Source organism: Mixophyes fleayi, chromosome 1 (genome assembly GCF_038048845.1).
Source record: "Mixophyes fleayi isolate aMixFle1 chromosome 1, aMixFle1.hap1, whole genome shotgun sequence".
NCBI classification, from domain to species: Eukaryota; Metazoa; Chordata; class Amphibia; order Anura; family Limnodynastidae; genus Mixophyes; species Mixophyes fleayi.
The window spans coordinates 367,253,474-367,269,231 of NC_134402.1; positions in this window are offsets into that span (position 1 = coordinate 367,253,474).

A 15,758-nucleotide genomic window follows, 5' to 3' on the forward strand; every position below is an offset into this window, starting at 1 on the left:
TTAGTTTCCCACACTGTATGACCAGCACCCAGTGGCGGATCCAGGGGGGGGCGATCAGGGCGATCGCCCCCCCTAGCAGGGGCTTGCTGCCGGCGGCTGCACACTATGTGCAGAACTGTTCAGCAGAGAGAGTTAGGGAGAGAGTCCTGCCAAACTGCTCTGATTGACACAATCAGAGCAGCCGGGCAGGACTCTCTCCCTAACTCTCTCTGCTGAACGGATCTGCACATAGTGTGTAGCCGTCAGCAGCCTTAGGTGTCAAAAAGGGGGTGGGGCTAAATCGCCCCCCCCTAAATCGCCCCCCGGTACAATTAACTTCTGGATCCGCCCCTGCCAGCACCTCTCCTCATGCTAGTTTTATTACAATGTCCAGGAAAATTGAAATTGTCTCTGTAGGAAGTATACACATATTGTATATTTTGTTTATAGATTTTCCCAATAATCAGTACCACCCCATGATGCCTATAAGTTAAGCAGCCTAGACAAATTTCTAGGACTAGTTGGGGCATGGATGTGGCAGCACAAAACCAGGCTGCAGCACTTTGAATAATGATGCTCTCGTGGGCATAGTGCCCCCTTTTATTTCACTAACCTCACGTTCCACAAAACTGCATAACAATATATTGAGTCCTTTATGTTTTAGCATCTTTATAACTTCAAATGTGTTTTATTGTTTATTTTTGTCTTGTGTTCCAAGGTGACAGTCTAAAGTGTTAACTCTGTACTGTGTTATTATTTGCTATTTACCATCTGTCAACAGTACTCTATGCAGCCTCTGAGCTGCTGATTCATTACTGTTGGTAGCCGTTCTACAGTTGATGATTTAAACTACTGTATATTGTGGACTTTAATATAATTGGCATTTGGGCTGACACTTCTCTAATAAAAACACAGCGAAATCATTATAGGCCATGAGAGGCAAGAGAGCATTAACAATAAGATTGTGCCAAACAAATGAAATGTTATCAGCTCCAAAACAGTACTCTTAATTTGTTTAAATGGAGCTTTGATCGCCCTCTGGCACAGATCATTTGTCCCATGCATGAATTTATAGATTGATTTAATGGTCAATAAACAGTGGATATTAATTCTCTTTATTTATGACATATATGTTTTTTTTTATTTTTTATGAATTTTCTTTGGATTTAGTGAAGCAGACTCACTTTTTAGAATTTAATCCTTTGTCAATTTCCTTTCTTAGTGGTCTTGCATTAGAAGTCAGAGGTGGCTTTTTATTTTCATATAATCTCTTTTAACATTCTCTGTGTTTTTCAGACTGCTAGGTACTTTTCCCAACATGTAACCAAGGTTAGTAAACCAGCTTTATACTAACAATAACTGTGTCATTACAGACATTTTTAGAATTGTCTAGGTAAGTTCAATTGTGAAAATCTATATATAATTCTAAACCTTCCTGGGCACATTTTGGAAATAAAAATGATTTTATACTTCCCGTTGTGTCAGAAAAGTAGATAAAATAACAATTAATTGGCCTATGTAATGGGACACAATAGGCACCATTAAGGGGCACATTGCTGTATATAAATAGGACAAATCTTCAGAGGTTATGCTTATGTATTCTTGTGTATAATTATGTGTACTTATGCATGCATATCCCTACAGTACTCAGTTTCTGCTTGTATATCCCATAACCCCCAGGCCAGGTGTAAGGAGTTAAAGATTGAATGATCTTCACTCAAAATCTACTCAGTTGTGGTGCTAATTTTTTTATGGGAGCTGCTCGTGAGCATAGATTCCCAAGCTCTGATAACCGATAGAGAAGATTACTCAAGTGTCACATCCACTGAGACTGGATGAAAAATGTGAATTTTGCTTGTAACAACTTGAATAATATGATGAAACAGACACAAGATATAGGGTTTCTGACAGACAGTAGGGTATCACTAATAATTGTAACCTAGGTCTATTATAGTATTGTAAATCATGAAATTGTTTGTCTAGTGCAGTGTTTCTAAACTCCTGTCCTCACGCACCCACTACAGTTCATGTATTGAGGATTTTGCATAGGTGACTTAGTCTACTTGGCTGGGTCAGCAATTATTCCACCTGCTTCCACAGACAAAAATCGTCAAAACTGTTTGGGGTGTGGAAAGCCTGGAGTTAAGAAACACTGTTCTAGAGGATGAAAAAAAAATGGTTGAAGAAAAAAATAGAATTTAATGGGTGCCGTAAAACAGTCAAAAGATCCTGGCATGAACTTACTAACAATCCAGCTATAGACTTAATTTTCATTGAAAACAATTTGACCACATGTGGTTTAAACGAAAAATAAAAAAAACAAAAAAATGAAACCCACACAAAAATAAACACCAAAATATGAAATAATTAAATTACAGTCCAGAATTCAAATGTTCGTCTAATGTTTAGTAGTCCTTGTAAAAATCTATTATGAACAATGGAGAGAACACAGTCCTAATTATTATACATATATGGTGCATAAAAATTGTTCTGAACTTTGTCCTACTTGAGCCTGAGAAGACTGAATATCTGCTAAGAGGGAAGTTTTACTCCATAAGTGAGTAACTTACCCCTTTGATGGTCATTGATTGTCTGTGGAATCCCAGGTTGGTGGTTCCTCAGGAGTGGTAACGGGAGTCTCGGGATTGTTCCCTTAGGTGTCGTGTGCAGATGGGGGTTTGCCGATCCTCTGTGTGTCCCTTAAATTTTTTTGGTTTATTGATATGCAGGACCTTGTTGAAAGCAGGTCCGTGGTTCTTGGGTGGTTGGACGGTGCACATATGCACTCACACTGGTAGTCATATTTGTAAACAAAGCTTAATATTGGCTTTCAGGATGTTTTCTAATAATTCCAATGCATGACAAAGTTAGAATTATTGTTGATGATGATGATATGTAGCTGTGTTATTCAATACGTTTCGTCACACAAAATGACTTCCTCAGGGATTTTCTGTACAAAGTGAGCTTTCCAAAAATCTTGTTAAATAGATGTAAACCACTTTGAATTGCAAAGCATTGGAGCAGTGAACGGCTTTCATGCACATTGCCGCATGCGCAATACAGTTTTAGACACGGCTACAACTACTCAATTCCCCAGGTAACACATCTGACCTCAGCAAACACGTTTGTAATTACGGACGGACCTAAGGACACCGGAGTATCCAGATAAGAAACTTAGGCTCTCAACATACAATTATTTATTTTCAAATTGCTATTTGGACAAATGGGACTACATTTGGGTATAGCATTGTGACTTTACTGCTGAAAGCACTATGGAATGACTTTCGATTTCACTTTTGGAAAATTGGCCTTGCTCCTACACAGTGAGTGCAACTACATCCAGGCCCGGCGCTCCCATTAGGCAAGGTTAGGCACTTGCCTAGGGCGCCGGGCTCTGGAGGGCGCCTGGAGGGCGCCACAGAATAATAAAAGACTTTAAAACTGTGCGGCGACCGCTGACCATACCTGTCACGGCCGCCGCACAGCATCAGATGCACGGGGAGGGGGGAAGAGGCTATTTTGTCACCACCGCCGCCTCTCTGCTCTGTCTCCGCCCCTCCACTTACTAGTGTCAGTGAGTGGAGGGGAGGAGACGGAGCAGAGAGGCGGCGGTGGTGAGACAAGGTAAGGAGAGGAGGGAGAAGGGAGGAGGGAGGAGGGCGGTGATTTTTGTGGGGGGGGGGCGGCGATTTTTGCAGGCGGGGGGCGCCACTTTTTTAAAAATGCTTAGGGTGCCGTGGACCCTAGCACCGGCCCTGACTACATCAGATCTATCAGTATTTCAAACACCAGTACTTATTAGACTATCACCCAAATGAGGCATCCAGGTGCCATTTTCTTATTCCTTATGCTGATACCATTGCTGAAATTTGAAATATCAATTTCATATCAACTGACATTCTCAGTTTATGTGTATTTTTTTTAAGTGAAATACATAAATATATAGGTGGCATTGAAAATATCTGACTGACCATATGAATTATCACTGTGCAATATATGACTGGCAATAGTTGTCATTGTTAAATGTGACCAAAATAGCTAATTCTGCTGTATATGGCTGGCAATGTGGGTATTTCATTGCAATATATGATTAGCAAAAGAGTAATCTATATGCAACATATGACTGGCTCTAAAGGTTCTCTCTGTAATATATGACTTCAATGTGGTTACCGCTGTACAGTATATGATTATCAATGCGGGGTATTTATGAAAAATATTTGATCAGCAATAAAATTATCTCTGCAACATATGGCGGCAACTGATGGTTATCGTTGCAATATAAGATTGGCAGTGTGGATTTTTTTGTGCAATATATGACTAGCTATATACTGCAATATATGTCTGGCGGTATCCCTGTGATATATATAGATGGGACTGTGGGGTATATCTGTGCAATATATAGAGATATCCTCACAATATATGAATGGAAATAGGCTATATCTGCTATATTTCAATGTGGGATATCTCTCAGATATCTTCACAATATATGGCAGTTGGGAATGTCATTGTGTAATATATGAATGGCAATGATGTATTTCTGTGCAATATCAATGAGGGTATCACTGCATGTATAGCTGTTAATTTGGTTGTTTTCTGTACACATTAATTTGCGTATGAATTCTCATATTCTTAGTGTCGGTATATAGCTATCTATGCCTAGGTTAGGAATATGAGTATTCTTTTGCTAATTAATGTGTGAAAAATACAAGACTTGCTGGGTATGATGATGGTGACTGTTTAAAGAAAATAATGAAGGTGCACATTGACTGTAAAGTGTAATAGATGTCATTTATTGCAAAAGGAACACCAATTATCAGATATTGGGGTTCTGCATAGTGTATTGGTCATCAAATTCTGCAGTCTGCATGATATACTGATAATAGTTTTCTGGTTGTAAAGATGATTGTTTATTGGATATGATAATGGTGTCCATTTGCTATATTGAAGAATTTGCTGTAACAGGAATCTTTGTTATCAGATGTTGTGGTTATGCTCAGCATACCAAAAATCAGTTGACAGGTTGCATTGCATATTGTTCTGATGTTACTGTGCTTTATTGATTAATTGTCTTTGAAATGGTAATTGTTATTAGTTCTACTGGGTGCGAAAACCATATGAAATTCCAGAAGGATACACCCATACTTTCATGCACCACATGATAGGACTGTGATACTTTTCAGCTCCTGGCAAACAAAGCCCTTAATCTGGCACTGCTGGCCACATCAGTGGGACTTTCACACCCTGCTTACTGGTATGAGGCCATCCACAACAGCTTGAACTTGTTATTACATTGCTTAAGTTTTCATACATTGCTCCATTCATACATGTATATATGGTGGGTAGAAACAGGTTGATCTAAATGGCAAAACCTTGTGTAATGTTTTATCTGCATAATTTTAGACATGTGTCTGACATGTATCTTTTCACTTGCTTCATTGCATTTCATGTTTTGCTTCTTGAGCTTTCTTTTCCTTTGTTTTTTGCTTACACAGTGTACATTACAAATTGCAATGCTGCACACCTGATTGCTTTCCTTAATGCTGTTTTGATCCCGAGGCATCGATACTGGCTGTTTAAAATAACAAGTATTTCTGAGAATCATTAAAATAATTATGTACATTAAGGCATGGCAAGTGAAGAAATATGTGGTTTGGCTTCCTCTGTGTTCATCTTGCTTCTGTCCAGCCTGCAAGCTGTGATGTATAAATTATCCTAGGAGGGATGCCATTTGCTGTATTGTAAGTAATGTGGTTTCCATACAAAGCTTTCCTTGAGATTAAATTTGTGTATTAATAAAGCTTATCTGCAGTAGGACGCTTTAGTTGCCTTCTATTTCTGTGTCATAGTGAGAATTTACAGATATATTTGATAGAAATGACAATACTTGGTCAGCACCCAATATACATACAAATACCAAACAACTTCCTTGGCTATCACAGTAGTTCCTCAGTACTACTGGCCAGTGCTCTTTCTATTGTAATTATTAATGACTGAGTGACTATGGTTTTATTCAAAGATACAATGGAGCAGAAAATAGGAATGCCCAATAATGCAGTTCATGTAAGAATGATTTTGCAGTGAAAGGGTTAATTACATGTATTTTGACTCTTATATGTACACTTGTATTCATTGTTGTAGAATTGAAAGTGATTAAAGTTATTAGTATTAAATAACTTTAGTGTCTGTGCTGTAATGTCAAACATGATTCACAGAGTAAATCTGGTGACCTGCGAACAGCAGTGGGCATAGTTTTAAATATACAATATACATGTTTTCTATTCTAAATATTTTCATAACAATGATATTGTTTTGTTAGGCTGAAATTTATGATGCACTGCACATGTGTGTAATAAATACATAAACAAATGTTTTTTAAGGCATATAAACGGTTATTTATGGGTAGCGAGGGGAGCCATCCCTAAGAAATAACAACTTTTGGCACAATAACAAATATATTATATTATATTTTTATTTTATGCTTTTATATAATAGGATTGTTCTGACCATTTACAAAATTGGCTACTGAAGTTTTTCCACCACAGAAACTTGTGTCAGAAAGTGAGATGCAGATGGCTGAAAAATATAATAATCAGTGCATTTTAACCCAGCGTGTATAGAAGGTAAGAGCATACCTCCCAACCATCCCGATATAGCGGGACAGTCCTGATTTAATGGCTCTGTCCCGCCGTTCCGATCAGAAGAGCTTTGTCCCGATCAGTGGGAAAGTTAGGGGACATCATGTTCTCTGCTGTTCTGCATGGCAGAGCAAAGGTGAACTGGTGCCGTCTCATGCACTCTGGTGTGTAGGGCAATGAAGGGGAGGGGAAGAGCGGATGCAGCAGCCTTTAAAAGTACTAGGCTCATCCCCATGGGTGTGGCCATGTCTGTGTGACGGAGAGACCAATGTTGGTAGGCAGGGGTAGGTTGGGCATAGGCCTTATCGGGAAGCTTCCCCCATTTTTGTTTAGTTTCTACACTTTATGTATTCCTGCTGCCTATACACTTTCTCAGTAACAAGGGAAGCTCATGTCCAGTCCATCTTATTTACATCCTTTCCTATAACAAAATGAGCCACCAGTAGTATGCCTGATTTGGCACTTGTTGGTAAATGGGTACATATCCAACAACCACTTGCATTTAAGCAATCTTACTATGCATGTCTAATACTGAATTTGTCATCACAATTTCTTCAACTTTCTTTTGCATTTCTCCTTTCTTTCACCCAATGTAAACACTCCATTTAACAAACCTTTTTTCAGGAACTTGTCCACAATACTTACACATGTACATTTCAATTAGGAGTAAGGCATGACATTTATTAGCATGCTCTTTCATTTCCTACGCTTTCATTACAGAGAAATACCTTGCCAACACTCCTTCCTTTGTATCTTCTTTCATAATTGATGTATTGGCTTGACAGCAATGCATAACTATAACTGTCACAAAAACAAAATGTCACCTGGCGCTAAAACAGTATTTCCACACTCAATATGAAATCAGAAATCACAGAAATCACAGCTGTATAGGGATAGGTGCAAATCCCAATATGGAAAAATTGCTATAGAAAAAGACATACAGAGCTGAAATGAGACTTCATAAAATGTGTATCAAATGATACATATAGTATCTATTTGATAAATGATACATAAATATCCAAGGCAATTCTATAACACTTTAATCATAAAAACATTAGAACATTTTGACCAAGATATATATATATAAAAGTCACAAAAGAAAAGACAAATAGTGCCTCACAAATTAAATTTCCTATAACAATACTGCATTTATGGCACTGTAAATCCATGAGAGTGCATGGTCCACACAGCCGAAAAAAAAAAGGGAAGTGGTGATGTCTCCCTTCTTAGTGCGCGCCTGTGCAGACAAGTCCTGACGTCCCGGCTGTTGCTGGTTTCCTTGCTTGTAGCTAAACAGGCTGGCGGTTCACTTCAGCGCTGCAGCGGCAAGGAGTCAGTGATGTGTGGCTAAATGAATAGATGAATGGAGCAGCTTCAGACCTGCCCATACAATAATGGTGAATAAAAGATAAGCTGTTTGTGTCAGTTAATCCAACGCGTTTCCCCCGCGCTCGGCGGGCTTCCTCAGGGATAAAGCAGAGTGTGTACTGATGTTCATTAATGCCACTTTCATACTGCCGCCCTGGCAATATCCCGGGTTGTTAACCCGGGATATTGCCGAGGCACAGGGCAGTATAGATAAGAAGATTCCCGGGTCGGACGGGTTCATACTGCACCTGCCCGACCCTAGTCCATTAGAAATGATGTCATTTTAGTACCCAGAGGTCCCCCTGACAGCTGGCAACGCACCGGAGACACCGCTGGCTGAAAATAAGTTAAGTAAACATTTGTTATGTATTTTTTATTAATTAAAATAATTTTTTTACACTTTGCCATTTTTTTTTTTTACAGTATGAATGGTGAGACCCGGGAATTACACGGGTTGCACCATTCATACTGCAGGCGAGCGGGGTCCAACCCGGAAATTACCCCTTGCAAAATCCCAGGTCTAAGTCCCGGGATTTTAGACCCGGGATTTTGTGGTTGGACTATTCATACTGCACCAAGACCCGGGTTTTTCAGCGTGCCTCTGCAAAAACCCGGGTTTTTGGTGCAGTATGAATGGGGTATAAGTAGTGATCAAGTGTCTATAGTGTCCAATCTGGAGAAAGGCTTAATTTTGATTGACACTGTTACCCTGTGTGCTGGGTTGCTCACGTAAATAGAAACACATATATGAAAGCTGTTATTAGTATTTCCGGTTACACTAAGTGCAGTTGATTACTTGATTAATTACATAGAATATATAGATAGATTGTATAACTCTTTTACATGATTGTCATAGTAAACCCCTTTCAGGCATTAATTGAGTAATCTATGGTAATTGTAAAATCCTTTATTGCTTACATTCATGCGTTTACATTGTGCAAATTTATATAAATATGCGCATAAATTATGCGGATTATATTGCTCATATTGGTAATTCCCATAGTAAAGTGCTTCCATGCATTTACTAATTGGTGTATGGTAATTTGTCCGATTGTAAAATTTGCAGATTGAGCTCATTAGAATAAATAAGCAATTTCATAGTGTGTCTACTCATGGCGAGACTGACGAAAATAATCGTGTACAAAACTGGTAGTTGCTCAAATCAATTTATAGGCTATAACAGGTGCATGAAAGGGTGGGGTTATCCTAAAAGGAAAAAACAGAGACAAATCCCCCCAGCACACTGCTATAGCCAGCAACAGATCTGCTATTTCTACTGTAGATAAAAATGCAAAAGTCTCAGTTGCACACATTTGCAAATGTATGTTGAAGCCACCCACCACGCCAAGGTGCTTTTGCTAATAGGGTGGTCCTACTCTAAACAATGAGAGTCCCATATATTTAGGCCATACATATGTGTTTTTAAATTGAGAGCTAACTTACCAAAGAGGTACCCCAGAGACCTCCAAATAGCAATCCAATGTCAGTACTCTCCCTCAGCTACTGACACCAACATGCCTCTCAGAATATAAAATAATCGTGTAGTCAGGTCTTATGTTTAACATACGACAGATCGATGATTTTAATATTTAAAGGTCAATGGAAAGATAAATGCAAGATCTGTGCATTAACTTATTATTTTTACCATGTCTAGAATGGAATGGGAGGATGTGTATGTGGCCATAGTGGCCACAAATCTTGCTCAATGTGTTATGATGGAAGAGAGTTAGTAGATGGGTAGAGGGCAAATTGGGGGTAGATAGTAGATATTCCTGTTGTAATAGTAATATCCTAATAGTGATACTGGGGAGATCACATAAAAATAGGGAAAACTTAGGGCATGGGTGACAGAGCTTCTCTAAATGCGAAGGGTAAGGTATCATGAAATGCACCAATGTGGAGGTAATTTACATGTGGGGCTCACTTATCAGAAATAAAGGTACCCAAATCGAAGTCTAGATTTAGCCCCTTAGGGTGAAGGGTCTGAAGGTTATAGATCCATCTAGCTTCCTCTTTTGATATGGTTTTGATTAGGTCTCCCCCCCTCCAGTATTTTTTCACCTTTTTGATGCCAGTGTATTTGAGCAATGTGGGGTCATGATTGTGATGAGTGGCGAAGTGAGCTGAGACACTGTGTGTTTCCAACTGTTTGTTGATGTTTCTGATGTGTTCAGATACTCTCACTTTTAGGCTGCAAATCGTTCGGCCTATATATTGCAGTCCGCATGGACACTCGAGTAAATATATAACTCCAACAGTGTCACATGTGAGTTTGTCTTAAATTTCGTATTCCTTCTTAGTGACAAATGAACAGAATTTTTTAGTGGGCTTTGTAGATCCACATCTTGTTGTCTTACAAGCTATGCATCTGTGGCAATGAAAGAAACCTTTGGTGTCTTCCTTTAGCCACGTGGTTTTGGCGATAGAATCTGCCTTTGGTATGCAGCTAGACACTAGTTGGTCTTTTAAGTTAGGTGCTTTCCTATAGACAAAGGTGGGATGTTCTGAAAGGAAGGGTGCCAATTTCTCACCTTTCTTGAGAATTGGCCAATGTTTCCGGATGATTTTTTCAAAATTCTTGGATTGACTGTTGTATTGAGTTATGATTGAAATTGGATTGGTTTTAGATGGTTTCTCTTTAGGACAGAGCAACGTTTTTCTGTCTAGTTGATCGCTTTCTTCCAGCGCTTTATCTACAGAGGTTTCATCATAGTTTCTGTCTAGGAATCTTTCCCTCAATGTTCGGGGTGTGTTCTATATACATGTTGATCCGAACAATTGCGCCTAAGGCGCATAAATTGGCCTTTTGGTATATTTTTCAACCAGGGTGGATAGTGTCCACTGGAAGCTGGAATGAAAGTGTTTCGATTCACTTGTTTGACAAAAAGTTTTCTCCGCATCACCTATTGATGTGATCTACAATTGAATATCTGTTTACCAAGTGTGGAAGACTCTGGCACGTTTTTGAACTGGAATACCTCCACCCAGATCAAAGGGTTTACAATGGGCGGATCGTTGTGATACTTTTAACCAACCCAGCTGTATGCAATAGCCTCCACTCTATCGCAGGTGGACTATTGTTAGATTGTTTACAACTCTATAAGCATTAATTGCAAGATTGATTTGGGAACTACTATCAGGTGAACTATTGTTTTATTGTCTTTAACCATAGAAGCTTTTATTGTGAGATTGCATATTTGGAAATACCAGCAATCTTTTGGTAATTGTCATTTACCTGTTAACGACATTGTTCTGGCCAGAACCTACTATTTTGTGTTGTACATCAATAAATTGCTTATTTTACTCATGTCGACAGCGCCGAGGTTTCTGTAAACATAACAATACTAGTTGATGTCTTTTGGACTTTCTTTCCCCCTCTCTTGCCTCTTGATCTCTTAATCTTTTCGGGGTCTTGGATGTAAAAACCTGGTAGCGATTCCGATATAGGTTGGGGGCCCATATATCCTCCTTCTCTAAAAAAATCATTTTTTGGAGTTTCTATCTGGTATTTTGGTCTAGCCCCTAGTTGATGATAACCATCCTTCTTTTTTATTTTATAGTCATCTCTGGGTGAGGGAGGCTTCATGTGTCTTCTATCTAAATCAGGCTTTTCTTTATCATAATAAAAACTTCTCTTTCTATTCCTAATCTGGTCGTTTGGAGGTGATAAAAAGGTACTCCTGTTTGTGAGTGTAGGGATATTTACTTCTATAATCCCTACTAGGTTATATCATCCTCTGAGAACTTTTCTTATTATAGGTCTTAATTCTATCATTTTTATAATATGTAAAATCTCTAGATAATTTTTGTTTTTTATTTCCCACAATCTCTTTTTCATATGCTTCTAACTGCTTATTGATTTGACTATCTCTAGTGAGGAAATCCTTAAATTGCGTCAAAATATCTCTAGTTTCTTCAATTTCCTCAGTAGTTTTTTCACTTTATTTTCTCTGTATTTAATCAAAATCCACATCAGATCTATTGAACATTTATCTAGGGTTTCTTCCCACTCAGCTGTCAAATCTGGATTATCATACATTGAGGATTTTTTAATAATCCTAAAACCTCTGGGTATTTTCTATAAATCTCTATATATTTTTGCAGGAATATAGAATGCCTCACTTCATTTTTCAAGAGAGTTTCTAATTGTAAAAATTCTTTATTCATACTAGTATCTAATTTGGAGCCAGTAATTTCATGCTCTATAGTATTTGTCAGATCTAATGTAGATAAAAAAATGCTCTCATCTAGTATTTCTATCTTTGCAGCATATTAAATCTTCCATTATAACAATTTATACAGTAGTATGGAGCAGCCTCGTGAATTCGTGAGGCACTATTTGTCTTTTCTTTTGTGACTTTTATATATATATCTTGGTCAAAATGTTCTAATATTTTTATGATTAAAGTGTTATAGAATTGCCTTGGATATTTTTGTATCATTTATCAAATAGATAACTATAACTGTAACATCAATGGTTATAAACACTACCCTTGCAATTATAGCCCACACCCATATGAATATAAACAATTACTTTTCAGGATTATTTTGTCGAAACAATTTAAGAGGATCCATTTTATCAGCTTTTCTATTCACAGAGCTCCACCTTAGGCCTCAGCCCAGTTAAATCAGAGTCTCTGCTGTTGGTGAGCGCTACAGTATTATGACAATAGGAATACAAATATCACTCACTTGTTGCTTTTTGAGTGTGCCGACAAGAAGTCCAGAATTTATCTGTAAGAACTTCTCAATTTTGAGTTTCACTTCCTCTTTTTAAATGAAATGTGCATTTTCTGGCGCAATTTTTTCGGGAGATTTTAAGTTCTTACAATGAAAGATGTGAATCCATGGACATTTTTCCTTGACTTTAACAGCTGTAGGTGTTGTCAACAGGATTTGATAAGGCCCTTCCCAACAGATCTCAGGAAATTCAAGACCATTACCTCATCCCCTCTCTGTATATTATGACAGGCACTGCACTGTAAAAAGTAGCGTGCCAGCAGCTTGAAATATCTTCAGATGATTGCTACGTGAACTCAAATATTTCATAGTTAGATCATTTGATTTACTTTGTTCATGTGTGGAAGCTGAAACAATGTTAGGTAATTTTCTAAACAGGTTTTCATATGGGGAAATGTTCAATGGCCCTCTGGGTGTGATCCTAATTGAATGCAATACTAATGGCAGTGCTTCCGACAACAGTAACCTTATTGCTTTGCATATTTTTGAAAGCATGTTTTTAATTGTCCCATTGTACCTTTCTACTTTCCCACTTGACTGTGGGTGATAAGAGTTGTGTAATTGCTGTGTGATTCTAATTAATTCACACATCTTTTTAAACACAAGTCTAGTAAAATGAGTAACTTGGTCTGAGGATATAACATATAGTATGCCATACCTGCACACAAACTCTTGTACACATTTCTTTGCTGTAATTAAGGCTGTTGCCTTGGCAACTTGAAAACCTTCAACCCACCCCGAAAATACATCCACACAGACTAACACATATTGCAACATCCTTACTTTTGAAAGTTGAATAAAGTCTATCTGTAAAATTTGGAAAGGACCCTCTGCCTGTGGAAAATGTTGTATTAACTGGTCTACCCGCATTGCTCTGTAAACAGATAATGCAAGAAGCCCAGAATTTGGTTGCCAGTGAGGTGAACCCAGGTACAAATCAGACTGATCATGGCCATATCACCTGCTTGGGTCAATCCATGGAACATTTGTGATAATGCTTGCAAGAGTGATTTGGGGTTGACAGGTTTACCTTCAGAGCTGCGCCACATGGCAAGCTCATCTTGTGAGCAACCTACATTTTGCCACTTGGTTCTTACCTGTAATTACAAACTGTTTGCATTTAAATTAATGATTGCACATCACGTAAACAAACAACATTTTGTATATTACATGCTTGGTTTTTTTTCAATTTAAATTTGTGCAGCTGCTATTGAAGCAATGTCTGCTCTGTAGTTAACCCTGGTAACTTTATTATATCCTGTCACGTATGCTTGACATTTAATGACAGCAATTTGGTGCTGCAAATAACTGCTTCTGCACATGCAATAGGTGAAGCTGTTGCAGTCAAAAGTCTCTTTGTTTCCAGATGTCCCCAAAGTCATGAACAACGGCAAATGCATAGTGGAAGTCTGTATAAATATTAACACTTTTATTTTCTGCTAGCTGACAGAATGTTAATGTTAATGATTTGAGTTCAGCTAATTGTGCAGAATGTGGTGGTGGTATATGTGCAGAATGTGCTGGTGATGAGTATACAGTTTTAACATCATCCGCTACAGCATCATCTGACTGCATTGCACCTGTTTCTGTTTGCTTATGACAGCTTTCCATCTGCATAATACGTTAAGTCTAGGTTATTAAGCAGAATTTAACGTAAATCAAGTCTAGGCAATGTTTGCTACTCAACATATAACAAATAATCATGTGAATTTTCAATACTATTTTCAGTAAGCCCTCACTCCTTTCTCTGAAACTCATCAGTTTCACCAATAGGCATTAGTGAAGCGTGGTTTAAAACATTACAAAGTAATATCTGTATGTTTTGGGGTAGTATTAATGCCAGTTTCCAGTTTGTGATACAGACAGTGGTGACATGTCTAGTTTTCTCACAATTTAGCAATGTAGCTACTGCATGAGGTATATGTACATTTAGGGGGCATACTAATACAATAGCTGCAGATTTTGGCAACCCTAAGCGCTGCTTCTGCTATAGCTCTGAAACAGACTGGAAATCATTTGGCTACTGGATCTATTTGTGCAATGTAGTATGCTATGTGTCTGGGATCATTCCCGTATTTTTGATTAAGCACACCAGTGGCGTGTTTATCATAATCATGACAAAATAATGAAAAGGACATGTCATAATTTGATTTTCCCAGGGCAAGACCACTGAGCAATATATTTTTCAGTGTTTCAAATGCAACCTTATTATCTGGAGAATCTACAAGAGTCTCAGGGACAGTGGTTACATTAAATCATACAGGGGAGCTGCAATTTGGAAACAATTTGGTACCCAATGGTGGCAGTACCTGGTAACACCCCAAAATCCATCTTAATTTTCTCTTTTTAATGGTTAATTCAATGTCTTGTATAGCCTTCAGTCTTTCTGGTAAGAGACACCTAAAACCTTGTGTGAGGCAATGTCCAATGTATGTGACTTTCTCTTGACATAATTGTATTTTGTCTTTAGAAACTTTGTGTCCATTTTTTGCCAAGAAATTAAGCAGTGCTTTTGTGTCTGAGAGTGATGTAGTGTAGTTAGATGAACATAGCATCAAATTATCAACATATTGAATCAAAATGGATCCACCTGACTATAAATACATGGAGAATTTAAAAAACCTTGGGGAATTCTGGTCCAAGTCTACTGCATGGTTCTGTATGTAAATGTTAAAAGGTTTTGGCTGTATGGGTGTATCGGAATACTGAAAAAAGAAGAACACAAGTCAATTATCGAAAAATGTGTGCTTTGGGAAGGTATCTGAATTGCAATTGTTGCCAGTTACGGACAACTGGGTGCAAGGGTTTAACCGCTGAATTGATTGCCCTTAGATCTTGAATTAGCCTATAACCACAACCACCACTCTTTATAATGGGATATATTTGTGTGTTGGCAGCGCTCTGTTCTCTTTGTTTTTAGCAATACTTGCTTTTCAAGCAACTCCTTAATTACAGGAAAAGCACCCTTTTCTGCTTCTGATTATAGTGGAAATTGCAGTCTGCTGGGAATGACTGCTCCAGGCTTTAGTTTTACTT